General features: G+C 33.2%; 1 protein-coding gene and 1 non-coding gene across 3 annotated transcripts in view; both read right to left on the bottom strand.

Moving 5' to 3' along the window:
• Positions 1 to 13,024, bottom strand: part of Sgcz (sarcoglycan zeta) — a 1,041,297-nt gene that overhangs the window by 322,504 nt on the left and 705,769 nt on the right. The gene's annotated exons all lie outside the window — the stretch shown is intronic.
• On the bottom strand, positions 4,028 to 4,134 carry LOC141417058 (U6 spliceosomal RNA). Its single transcript, XR_012441687.1, has one exon. It is a non-coding gene; the product is annotated as a U6 spliceosomal RNA (small nuclear RNA).

Genomic DNA, 13,024 nt, shown 5'->3' on the forward strand with positions numbered 1-13,024 from the left:
TTTGGTTTTAAGCACTTGATTTTATGAGCTCATTCAATGAATGTTAATATTCTTCATTGAAATTTACTACCTATATTTTTATGCTTCTTACCACAGTGGGTTGTTTTACATACTAGTGATTTTTATTTCCCTTCAATATTCTAAATCGAGTTCATGTGGTAAGAATGACACAATTATCTTATTTTTATTAGATACCCCCTCATTGTAGTTTTATACTTTTTTATTCTCTTCCTATAGTTATCATCTGCTAAAGGTGCCTAAAAGCATATGTATAACATGCTAACAAATTGTTCTGTCTAGCTAAATCTACTCTGGTCAAATTATAATGAAAGTGTTAAGTTGCACTTTCTAAATATCATAAGCAAAGTGTTTGAAATGTTCTGCTTTTCATGATGACACACAATATACCACATTTATGCTTAAAAAGATAAAGAAAAGGAAATGTAGAAAATATAAATGGAAACACATCACCTCCTATTAAGCTGTTAGAATTTATAAGCTAATGATGTTACCATCACTGATTTAATTATATTCCTTTACTCTGAAACATTCAGGTCTTAATTACATTTACTACTTTTGTCTCTTGGACTTTTCTTTAGGTTCAAGGAACTCAAGATTGCTCAGGAAAGGATCTTGGGATGATTTGAATGCATTCATTTAAAAGTATGTGCAGAAAAATAATGGCCAGGAAAAGGAAAGTCACCTAACACCAAATGTTGAGAAGAATGTGGAGCAACGGGAACTAGTATTCATTGATGTTCGAAATGTAAAATGTTATGGTCACTTTTAAAGAAAGTTGGCAATTTCTGACAAAACTAAGAACCCCAATCACATGATTCAATAATTGTGTTCCTTGGTATTTACCCAAAGGAGTTGAAAATCCTACACATGGTTGTTTGTAGCACTTTTATTAATAATTGCCAAAAATTGAAAGCAACCAATATTTCATTTAGAAGACAAATGGATATACTATGATATGTCCATATAATGGAATATTGTTCAGTGTTAAAAAGAAATGAGCTGTTAGATCATAAAAATACTTGGAGGAACCTTAAACATGTTACTAATGAATGAAGTCAATCAGAAAGAGCTATATACTATATGACTTCTAGTATACGACATTCTGGGAAAGGCAAGAGAATGGAGACAGGAAAAGCATCAGTGGTTTATGCCATGGTTAATGGGGATGCAGGAATAATTAGGCAGAGCACAGAGAATTTTAGGCATTGAAATTCTCCTGCACATTATTACAATGGTGAATACATATTGTATTTTTATTAAATCCATGGAATACATAAAACCATGTATGAAATCTTATGTGAACTATAGAATTTCAATGATTGTATTAGCTCATTTTCTGATACTGTAACAAATGTGTCCAAGGCTGGTAAACATCATAAATAAAAGAAACTTACTTAGCTCATAGTTTTGGAGGCTGAAAGTCCAAATAACATGACACAGTTTCTAATGACGATTTCTGCTGTCTGTATCATGTCATTGTACATGGAAATGATAGGAGTTCACGTGGGAAAAGAGATCACACAGCCAAAAAGGAATGCAGAGAGGCTGGATGGATCCAGTCTCAGGCTTTTGTAACAAGCCTGTCTTGAGAAGTAATCAGGGTCCCATGAGAAATACCTTAACCCCTTCTGAAGACAACTTCCCTGATGACATAAGAATCCTCCAGTAGACCCCATCTCTTAAATGTCCCACTGCCTCTCAGAATTGTCACACTAAAGGCCAAATACTGAACACATGAAGTTTTGGGGAATCTTCTCAAACTGTATCCCAATCACAGTATTGAAAATGATGACAACATGTATCCATCAATGGCCACAAATGTACCACTCTGGTGTTAATGCTGATAGTGGAGAAAGCTGGCCATGTGTGGAAGGAGGAAATACAAGGTAAATCTCTGTTTATTCCTCTCAAGTTTTCTACGACCCTAAAACTGATCTAATATATAACATATATTTTTATAACAGATCACAGAGAGGGGAAAATATAGTGTTACATTTCTACAAGTTTAACACTGGAAATGGAGATTTCTTCTGAATCCAAGAAAAATTGAAAAAAGTGCTAGGGCTTCTTCTTATAATCCAAGCCAAAATACATATTCGTTTGGTATCTGCTTCTTGAACCTTGACTGACATCTTTTCCTACTAGAACTTGACTTCTTCAATGTCTTATTCTTTCTTTTGTGTTTAATCATAGGATTCCTCTTAAAGAAGATCTTGACAGAACTCTAGTTCATATTGTTTATAAACTTCTGCATAATAACAGTTCATGTCTTATGACCTTGTAGCTTCTCTCCATACTATTATCTTTTCACATTTCTTTATAATTTCCAATAAAATTCTGAATTAAAAAAATCTGATTTTCTAGCTGGTTGGATCTTACCATTGAGAATGACTTTTTTCTCTTTTAAGTCTTGTTGCTTCCAGTGCTAATGCACATTGGAGGAGACCTTCAACTATTTTAAGAACAAAACATATGACTGCTAGGAAATATATAGATATACATAATTCATCTTTTCAAACCTGAGAAGAGCCTGTAAGAGGATAAGGAAAAAACTCAAGACGAGAAGGGAACAGTCTATTTCATGGTACAGTTATTGCCTCCCAGACCACATGAAAGGACTTTAAATACATTAACAATAAATATTAAAGAAAAAAGGAGGAGGAAGAGGGAAAAAGGAGATGAATTCAGAAGGGATTAGCTTTTTTTCTCTCCTCATTGTCACTCTGCATTGATGAATATTTCATATTTTGCTCATATATTAGAAGTAATCTAAAAACAACTTCCAGTTAGTGCATCTGCTGTCCACCCCCCACATATTTCTCATTTTGACAGAGATATATGGCCTTTACTTCTAACTAAGGTCAACAATCTACTTGGGACTATGTTCTGCTTCCTACTATCTGCTCAAGGCTATCATTCCAGAAATTTTTGCTTCACTTCTTACATTAACCATTTTTTCCCATTAAATCTTATTAAGTAACCAGATTTTGGTGTATCCTTACTATAGTAGCACAGTGTATATGATAAGCAATGTATCTACTAATAATTCAAGCATTAATTTAAAATACATATCAAATATAATAGAAGTTGCTCATAGACAACTATAGGTTAATAGCTCTTCATATGGAATGATTAGGTGGTAGGTTAATTATGCAAATAAAAATCATGTAGAGCCAGAAATATCAGCATGCATCTCTCACTGAACCCAACAGAGCCCTCCATGTAGGAACAGATTATCCTTTAATAGAGCACATAATGAAATTAATTTTAGCTGTGAGTCGCCATGTTGGACAAAATATGTGTCACCTAAATATCAAATCACTGTAGAAGTGACTGGGAGTCACTGAATCCTGATACATGGATTTATGTTTGACTTCCCCATAGTTCTGGGTCTATGAGAGGGTCAGTTTCCTTCATTAGGTTATTCAAACTGTGCTTTCTCTTAATTTAGTTTGATTGCCATGATCCAATGATGAAATCTGAACTTTCCTTTAAAATCTCAGCTTCTACAGTGTTGGTTGTACTCCATTGCATACTATCCACAGATAGAATGAAAATCTGTTTTCTTATTGCTATTCTAAAAATGAATATGAAATCATTCTGATCCAAGTCCTGTTAAAATACTTGAAAGTATATTGATTTTTTAAAACTCCATAATATTGAAATTTGAAAAGGAATATAAGGCAAGTGAAATATGACAATGTATAATATCTTATGCAATATGGGTACATAGTAGATTTCTTCCCTTATTATTTTGGTGTCACCTTGACGTGATTAGCAAAAAATCTATTTCTTTCAGACTCTAAGGGTTCATTACCTAAAACCGTTGGTCTTCTCTGTTGTGACAATTCATTTCAATATTTTCCAGGGGTAAAAACCTATTATTTGGGGATAATTTAAATCCTAAAGCATTTCTGAGTTCTCTGCTGATGCTATCTTAATCCTACAGAGAATTTTCTTTTGCCAGGTACCTGGGGGATTAGGAGTTTCAGACTTGCCTTAATATTATTTCTTTAAGAGCACCACAGATTTGCATGCCATCCTTGCACAAGGGCCATGCTAATCTTGTCTGTTTCACACCTATTTTAGTAAGTGTGCTGCCAAAACAAGCATCTTAATACCATTTGAAGGACTGGAACTCACATAATGTACTAAGTGTGATGACAAGTTTCATTCTGTTTTATCCTTTCTTTCAGCACACAGTAGTTTTGATTTCAGGACAACGCAGGTGGTTATAGGCTTTGAAAACAACTTTTATCATTCCCAACCTTGAAGTTGTGCAGCTGAGTTTTTTCTCTGTTTCTTTCAGAGAGGCAAATTCCCTGACATGTAAAGGGTTCTGAATGCTATATTCATTTTACTGTCTTCTTCTGGTCCTAGGTAATCCTTAGTTATTCCCTACTATCTCACTAGTTCTTGATGCAATCAATAAGGCATTTTTTATCTTATTGTTAAAAGCTAATGAGTAATGAATTTGTATTTGTCCTATGTTATATTATGAATACAAGTTTGACATAATTATTCTGCAGCTCATTATCATGTCTAAAATAAATTGAACTCTTTTACCTTGTCATGTATGTCCACAGCAGCCACAAATTCCCCTCGGTTTCAGGAAAGCTCAAGCTGACTCTAGACCCCTTGCCTTCATTTTCTTAGATCATTTACTTCAGAAAAGTTACAACTGTAAATACTTTCTCAGCTGTTTTTATGTGTGATGCTTCTCTCAGCTATTGGGTGGTTTTATAGCACAGAAATGCCTTTTTCCAGAGCCTGGAAACATCTTCAGGGTTACAAACCTTTTCTCAGTCTCTGTGGTCAGGTATGGCCTTACTCCTGTAAGTCTCTTAGCAAACACAGCCAGTCTCATCACAAACCTTCCTCCTGACATTACACAATAGATTCCACGAACTCATGCCAGTGCTTAAAGACCCTTCCTTTGATTTCATCAGAGTTGAGCTCAATCTTTGCAATAGTCTTTTAAGGTTGTTTTTTTCTCTTTGTTTCTGAGACAGGATCTTACTTTGTAACCCAGGATGCCTTCAAACTCCCAAACTTACTGCCTCAGCCTCCAAATGCTGTGATTACAGGCATTTACCACCATACCCTGCTGAAATAGATAGGAAGTTTTATCTGTTTAGCGCCATCCTTTGCAATTATTCTTTCACACTTAAGTAAAGTGTAATTTTAATTACTTTCTATGGATTTACACTTTTTGCCACAGATGCAAAATTAGTGTCTTAAAATACATTTTTTCATTACCTAATCATTTATATATTTTAATATAATACTAAAACACTTCAAATAGTTAAACTGAATCAGTTTTTAAGTCTCTTAACTGTATTAAATATAAAAGAACTACAATAGAAATTCTTGTGGAAATCCCCTTTTTCTTAAGAATTAAAATGGAGCAAGTTTGTTTAACAAGGTTGTTTATAAGTGGTGATCCTTGCATTCAAAAATTAGAACAAGAACATCTTGTAAAACTTCAAGATTCTAAACTACTACTTGACTGGACAATGTATTTTAGTGAGTAGAACATTATAAAATTGATAAAAATTGTTTTCTAAAAAACGAGTATCTCTCTCCTTACAAGAGTTACAAATATAATTCAAAATGGAATGATGTTTGTTAAGATAAATTAACATTTTGCTACAAATAACACATTTGTCCATCTGAATTAATTTTGTAGAGTACCCAGTGGCCCGTGCTGTAATCCTAGTTACTTTAGAGGTGAAGATAGTAGATTCAAGGCCATCTCAGGTTAAAAAAAGTTATCTAAACCCTATCTGAAAGAACAAACTGGTGTGATGGTGCCTGCCTGTGACCTCAGCTACTCAGGAGGTGCAGGGAGGAGGATCCCGGGGTGAGGCAGGCCCAAATAAAAAGTGTAAAACCCTATTTGGAAAATAATTAAAAGCAAAAAAGATCTGGGATATGGTTCAAGTGGAAAAGGGCTTGTGCATCAAGCATGAGGTCCTGAGTTTAAACCCCAATATAACCAAAAACGGGGAAGGGGAGAAAAAGAGACATGGAAAAATGATAGTCATTTGGGTACCATGTAGAATATTTTTTTTACCTCCCATGTTTTGCCTAGGTAGCCCCAATATTGTTTGAATATGATGCTGACTATTTCAATGCATGTATTTTATTTGATTCAGAAATGTGCAGTATAGGAAATGCAATGAAAAATTAGGTTTGTTTATTTCGTCCCCTTAATTTCTCTCCCTTTCGCTCTCTTACCTGTCACACTGAAAAATATAGAAAATCACTGATTTATATGTACAATTCAAATTCATCAAATCAAACTGTTGATCTGTTCATCCAACATACATTATTGAGTATTTATAAACACCAGGCTGCGTTCTATACAACAGCACAGGAAAACATGCATTTTTTTCATACTGATCCACTTACCAGAAATATTTCCACTTAATATTTTAAAAGCAGATCCCTCATTTTAAAATTCCAAATTCTTTTTCCTTTCTTCTTTCCTCCCTTCCTTCTCTTTTTTCTTCCTCTTTTCCTTTTCCTCCCTTTTTCTTTCCTTCCTTTTTTCCTTTTCTTCCTTTTTCCTTCCCTTCCCTTCTCTTTCCTCTTTCCATTCGCCTTTTCATTTTTCCCCATTTTCCTTTTCTTTCTCCTTTTTCCTTTCTTCTCCTCTCTCTTTCCTTTCCCTTTCCTCCCTCCCTCCCCCCCACCATTCTTTCAGTGCTAGGGATCACATCAGGACTTTTTTACATGCTAGTCAAGAACCCTACCACTGAACTGCACCCAATGCCTTTGGATTTTTGAGACAGGGTCTTACTATATAGCTCTGGCTGCCCTGAAACTTGCATTCCTCCTGCATCTGCCTCCTGAGTGCCCAGTTTAAATGCATGTGTCACCATGCTTGCCTCTAATTTCTTTTATAAGATGTATTAAAGTGTTTTGAAGTGTTTTTAAAAAATAATTTTATGCAAGTCTGTCTTGGGACAGGATAACGGAATTGAACCAAATATGTTTGTTTCACTAGGCCAAATATTAAGTATTGTTTTTAATCATGTGACAGCTTCATCAATCCTAGCTTTTATCACATTATCCTAGTTTCCTTACATTTATTGAATATCAAAAACTTTTTTAGGATCCTAATTTTACTAAATCAATTTTTATATTTAGATCATTTGTTTGTTTATATATCTTTATTTTATAAACTTGACCTTGAATAATTCTTTCTTGCCCAGCATTAAAATTAATATGATTTTTTGCTATGATTTCATTATTTTTTTAACCATGTTTGGCATGGTACACTTAAGTAAGCATGAAAGAATATTTACAAATTTATGATCTTCATCACTCCAGTTATATAGTAGAGATTCCTAAGAGAAAAATTATTTACAGTGTGAGTACTGCTTCTCCTCACCACACACACACCTATACCCACACACCTACTCATATGCAAATACATCAATGGCTTAGAATACAGAATATGCTTAAAAGCAAGGACATCACATCAGGGGTAACTCTGTATATCATATACTCCTGTGAAGTATCAGCAGTGTTTGATTGCAGTGTGTGTATAGGGATTTCTAATGTTAACTGAATGCTAAGCTATGTAACTACTTGGAGACCATTCTAGCAATACATTAAATTGAACTCTTTGACTTTAAAGAATATACATTTTTTTCCAATCAACAAGTGTATAACATCTTGACAAGTGCAAGTTTGTTATGTCCTTTACTAGTTAAATTAAAGATGTTGTCAATATGAATATATTTTATATTTACATCTGTTTGTATTAATTTCTCTTTTTGATTTATACATGTACTAATTTACTAGAAGTAACAAACATCTTGGGAAAAATAAGATCCCAAATAAAATATTCATTTTATGTGCATTTATGTATTTAATGCACATGTAGATTATGAGTTGGTATCATGGGGGATTTCCTTGGTGCTTGAATTGAATAGTTAATCTTTTTTGATATTGGGAAGTAGTGAAACCTTTTTTTAAAACATTTTTATAAGTATATGATAGCTATACAGGGGGTTTCATTGTGATATTTCCATATGCATATATAAATATATATTTCCATATGTGTGTGTGTGTGTGTGTGTGTATTATGCCTTGATTTGATTTCTCCCCTTCATATTCTCCCTCTGGCCCTATTCAGGTTCTTAAAATAATTTCAGCATTTTTCAAAGTTCCATATTCATACAGATATAGAAAGTGCATCAACCATATTTCACCCTCCTTTACCTTCCCTATCCACTCAAACTCTCCCCTTAACATGACATATTATATATCCCTATCCTCCATTGTTTCACTGTTTATCTTTCACTGGTGATTTTACTGTAATATTTTACCTGTAAGTATATCGTACTTTAATCAATCTAACCCCCTCCACAGCACTTCCTTACCCTTTTTTCCATGCCCTATATTGTGCAACAGTTTTCAGTGTGTTTTGCTTTGTCCTGTTCCTACACAGGTATAATTTATATCGTTATTTTCTGCTTTTTCTCCTCTCAGTCTTCTCTAAGAGTATCACTTTTCAAAATATGCTCTGTATAGATTTATAATGAATATATGACAATGTTTGTATTTGTATTGGATCTATCTTCCACATATAAGTGAAAACATTGAACTTTTATTTTAGAGAGCTTGCCTAACTTCAGTTAAGATGATATTCTCCAGTCCCATTCATTTACCTACAAATCACAAACTTTCATCCTTTATGGTAAATAAAATGATATTGTATATAAATACCACATTTTCTTAATCCATTCTTTAGTTTTAGGGCATTTGGACTGTTTCTGTACTTTAGCTCTCATGAATAAGTCTGCAATAAACATGGGTGTGCAAGAAGACCTGACTTACCTTCCTTTGGAAGGATGCCCAGTAGTGGTATTGTTGTTCATATGATAGCTCTACTTTTAGTTTTTTGAGGAGCCTCCATACTATTTTTATAGCAATTGCACTAATTTACATTTCCAAAAGAGTGTACAAGGTCCTTTGTTCCCACATCCTTGCCAGCACTTCTGTGTGTGTGTGTGTGTGTGTGTGTGTGTGTGTATGTGTTCTTGACAATCGCCATTCTAACAAGAGTGAGGTGGAATTTTAATGTGGTTTTGATTTTCATTTCCTTTATGGCCAGGAATATTGAGTATTTCTTCATGTGATTTTTGGCCATTTGGACTTCTTCCTTTGAAAAAGCTCTGCTCAGTTCATTTGCCCATTTCTTCATTGGGTCATTGATTCTTTGAGAGTTTAGATTGGACTCCCTGTAAACTCTGATTAGGAATCCCATGTTGCATATATAGCTGGCGAAGATTTTCTTCCATTCTATAGATTGCATCTTCAGCCTGGTGACCATTTCCATTGCTATGCAGAAGCTTTTTAATTTCATGTGGTCCATTCATTAATCCTTTCTCTTAGTTGCCAAGCCATTGACGTTCTATTTAGAAAGTTATTGTTGATGCCACTATGTTCAAGGGTATTCCTACTCTTTTCTGCACTAGTTTCAAAGTTTCAAGCCTTATATTAAGGTCTTTGACCCACTTTGAAAGACATAGATCTAGTTTCAATTTTCTGCATGCAGATATCCAGTTTTCCCAGCAACATTTGTGGAAGACAGTGTCTTTTCTCCATCACGTTTTGGGCCTCTTTGTCAATAATCAAGAGGCTGAAGCTGTATGGATTTATGTGCGGGTCTTCTATTCTTTTCCATTGGTCTTGGTGTCTGCTTTTGTGCCAGTACTATGCTGTTTTTATTGCTATGTTTCCGTAGTATAGTTTGAATTCTAAAAATTAGTAACATCATTGATGGTTAACCATAAAAAGCTGGATGTGAGCTTATTTTGATAGATAAAGTTGATGGAAACAAATTTCTTATAAAGCAAGAGAATAACTAGGGAAGTGTAAAAATATTTATTTTATAGGAAAGAGTTTATAATGAAATTGATCTGAATTTGAATGAAGTGTGTGTTTTGTATACACTATGAATAGTTGCATCATTGCAGACTTTTAAACATTTCACTAATTTCAAAATGTAACTTAATCACTGAAAATACTATTTAGTGATTTGGGTTAATGGGGAAAAGATTGTTTTAAACTGAAAGCTATATTATATTTACAATATACTTCTTCATGCATTCATTCTAATAACTAGAGAAGATATCTATAAAATGATTTCTATACAAGCCCTTTCACATTACTTAAACTGGAAAGAAAATCAATTCATATTTAGTGAATAAAATTTGGTGATATGGTAGGTGAATTGCTTCCATTACACTATTTCCTATGCATTTTAAAGTTTATTCAAGTCTCCAACTCTCATAAGACTCAAACGCTTATAACTTCAAGTAGAATGAGTCCAAGAAAGAATATGAAAGCTCTTTTACTCATGTGCTACAGTCTCTGTTCCTAATGGAGCTGATCTGGTACAATTCTGATGAAATGTCCACTGCTGCTACCATCACCATCCCTTTTGGCTAAAACTTCAATCCTCCTAATTTTTCTACTTGAGATCTGTCTTCAATTTCCAATCTTTAACCCCCAGTACTACAAAAATTATCTTAAATATCACTTGTATACTCCTTTGGAACCACATGTGAAAATAATACTTATATTCTCTATTATTAAAAAAAAGAAAATAACCTATCTATATTCAAGTGATTATCTTTCTATTGCTTTCAATCTTATTTTCTTTCTATGACCTTAAACACACATTATTTAATTACTCCCTATTTCCCCTTGTTAAGGTTTTTATACATTCATGTCTTATCATTTTAGCATTTCCACTATCACACAATCCAATCCAGTCTTGACTTTTAGAGTTTGAACAAAAATTATTACCATTTTTCTTACCCCTAATGCCTGGATTTGATAATATTTAACTGCTTTATACTTATTATATTATTTTATCCATGCATACTATATATATTTAAATCTATGTAGTATTATTTGTGTAACATTTTGCATGATCTCAGACAATTACCTCTTCAAATATTACTTTGTTCCTTCTGCATTTCCATGTGTTAGTATAGGAACATTTTAGTTTTCTATGAAGAGCTCATTTTTGTAAATATTCTTATTAGGCAAGAAATATTTGGAAATGGTCCACACATGGTAGAAATTTGGTGATTATTTTCATATACTATAGAACTCATTGTTTTGAGCTCCTGGGTTGAATTGTTTTGATATTTGATTACTTTGTTTTTAATTTACTATTCATATTTTCTCTCATTTATTTAATTGAGCAACATAAATGTCCAAGAATGTGTTAAAATCTAATAACTGCTGACTTTCTTTTTCTTCCCCAGTTGTTATATATGTGACAAAATGCATTTCTATTCAAAATGATTTAATTATCCCATACATTTCCTTTATACATGTTTTAATATATAATTTGTTACATTTACTGCAACACAAATTCTATTTTGAATCATATGTGTCTGCATATTTTTCAATCTTTTGCTTTTAATTCCCAGACAAGATATTGCTGAATCTTACTGGTTACAATGTATTCTGAGTATTTTTTTTGTGGTTCCTTTAATATACTGAAATTATTTTAATCAGTATTTTATGCTTACTTTATTTTTATGCTATGTTGCTTTGCCTCTTTCACTTTCATTTCATACATTTACTTTTTCTAAAGTTTGCCTTTGCATTTTAAAATCCTGCATGAATTTTTTTCCCGAAATGTTCATCACATATAGCTCCTCCTTCTCACCTTATACATAGATGGGTAGCAAGTTCCTTCATCATCCTCTAGAATCTGATTATTCTGCCTCACCAATGGGTTTCCTTCAGGAGCATTTGGTTTAAGAGCATATATTCATTTGAAAGAAGCATAAATATTTATCAAGGGGAATTTGGACATCACTTCCAGATCTTCAAATATCTTTGATATTCCTTTCTCATGCACTTTCCCACCTGTTTTACAAAAATCTTTTTTAAACAAAGGCATCTATTTAACTTCTCCTTAACCTTTCTATTATATCTTTTAAAATACTCTGGTGCACCCAATAAAGGAATACTTGGAAATATTTGGAGAGGAGAGGAAACAGCTTGCAATGGTTCATAAATGTGCGTTAAACATGGGCTGGGTAAGATGGCAAACTCTTTCTGATTCATGCACACCCTGCCAAGAGTGAAGCACCATTTTAGATAAGATATGCTTGGACCTTTGTTGGGAATATGTAAACTCTGATAGAATGTGCAGTTTGGGCATTTACAATATCTTGGTTTTTCTGTTACAATGTTATCATGGCTTTTCAAAAATTTAACAAAAGTATTTCTTGCAGTTGCTTTGTAAAACTCTTCCTTGTAAGTGACTCGTTAGCTGAGAAGAAAAGCATTTTAAACACAGAAGCAACTGCCACATTTTCAAGATTCATTGATTGTCAATAAATAGAATTTCTTTGTGATTTTTGCTGATATTTGAGTATATTTCGAATATGGTGTGTGTGTTTGTATTGTTGTCAATCTCAATCTTATTTGTGTTCTAAAATGTTTCCTTACTTTCCCTATAAAAACTACTCAGCCAATTAAATTTTAGCAGTATATTCTCAATTTTAAAAAATTAACCAGATAGGAAATTTGACCACTATATCCAATTTCTATACATAACTCTTATTTCATCTTCTCAAATATAGTAATTCAAAAAAGAACTACTTTGTGAACCCATACTTAATAAATAGAAAACTATGACTTTGATTGTATGTCTGTATTAGTTTTCTATTGTTGTAACAAATTAAGAATTAATTTAATGAATTAAAACAATGCAAATGTAGAAGCCTGAAATGGGCTTCATTTGCTAAAATCAAGGTCTTGGTGAGGCTGTATTCCCTCTAAGGCTTTAAGGAACAGTCTGCTTTCTTGCCTTCCCCAGTTTCTAGAGGTGGCCTCTATTTGCTTCATGGCCCCTTTCCCTAATGTCAAAACCAGGAATATAATTTCTTTGAATTTCTCTTTGGGTCTATCCACATAATCGAGAATAACCTCTCACCTCAAGGATTCCGATTAA

This window comes from Castor canadensis, chromosome 14 (assembly GCF_047511655.1).
Source record: "Castor canadensis chromosome 14, mCasCan1.hap1v2, whole genome shotgun sequence".
NCBI lineage: Eukaryota > Metazoa > Chordata > Mammalia > Rodentia > Castoridae > Castor > Castor canadensis.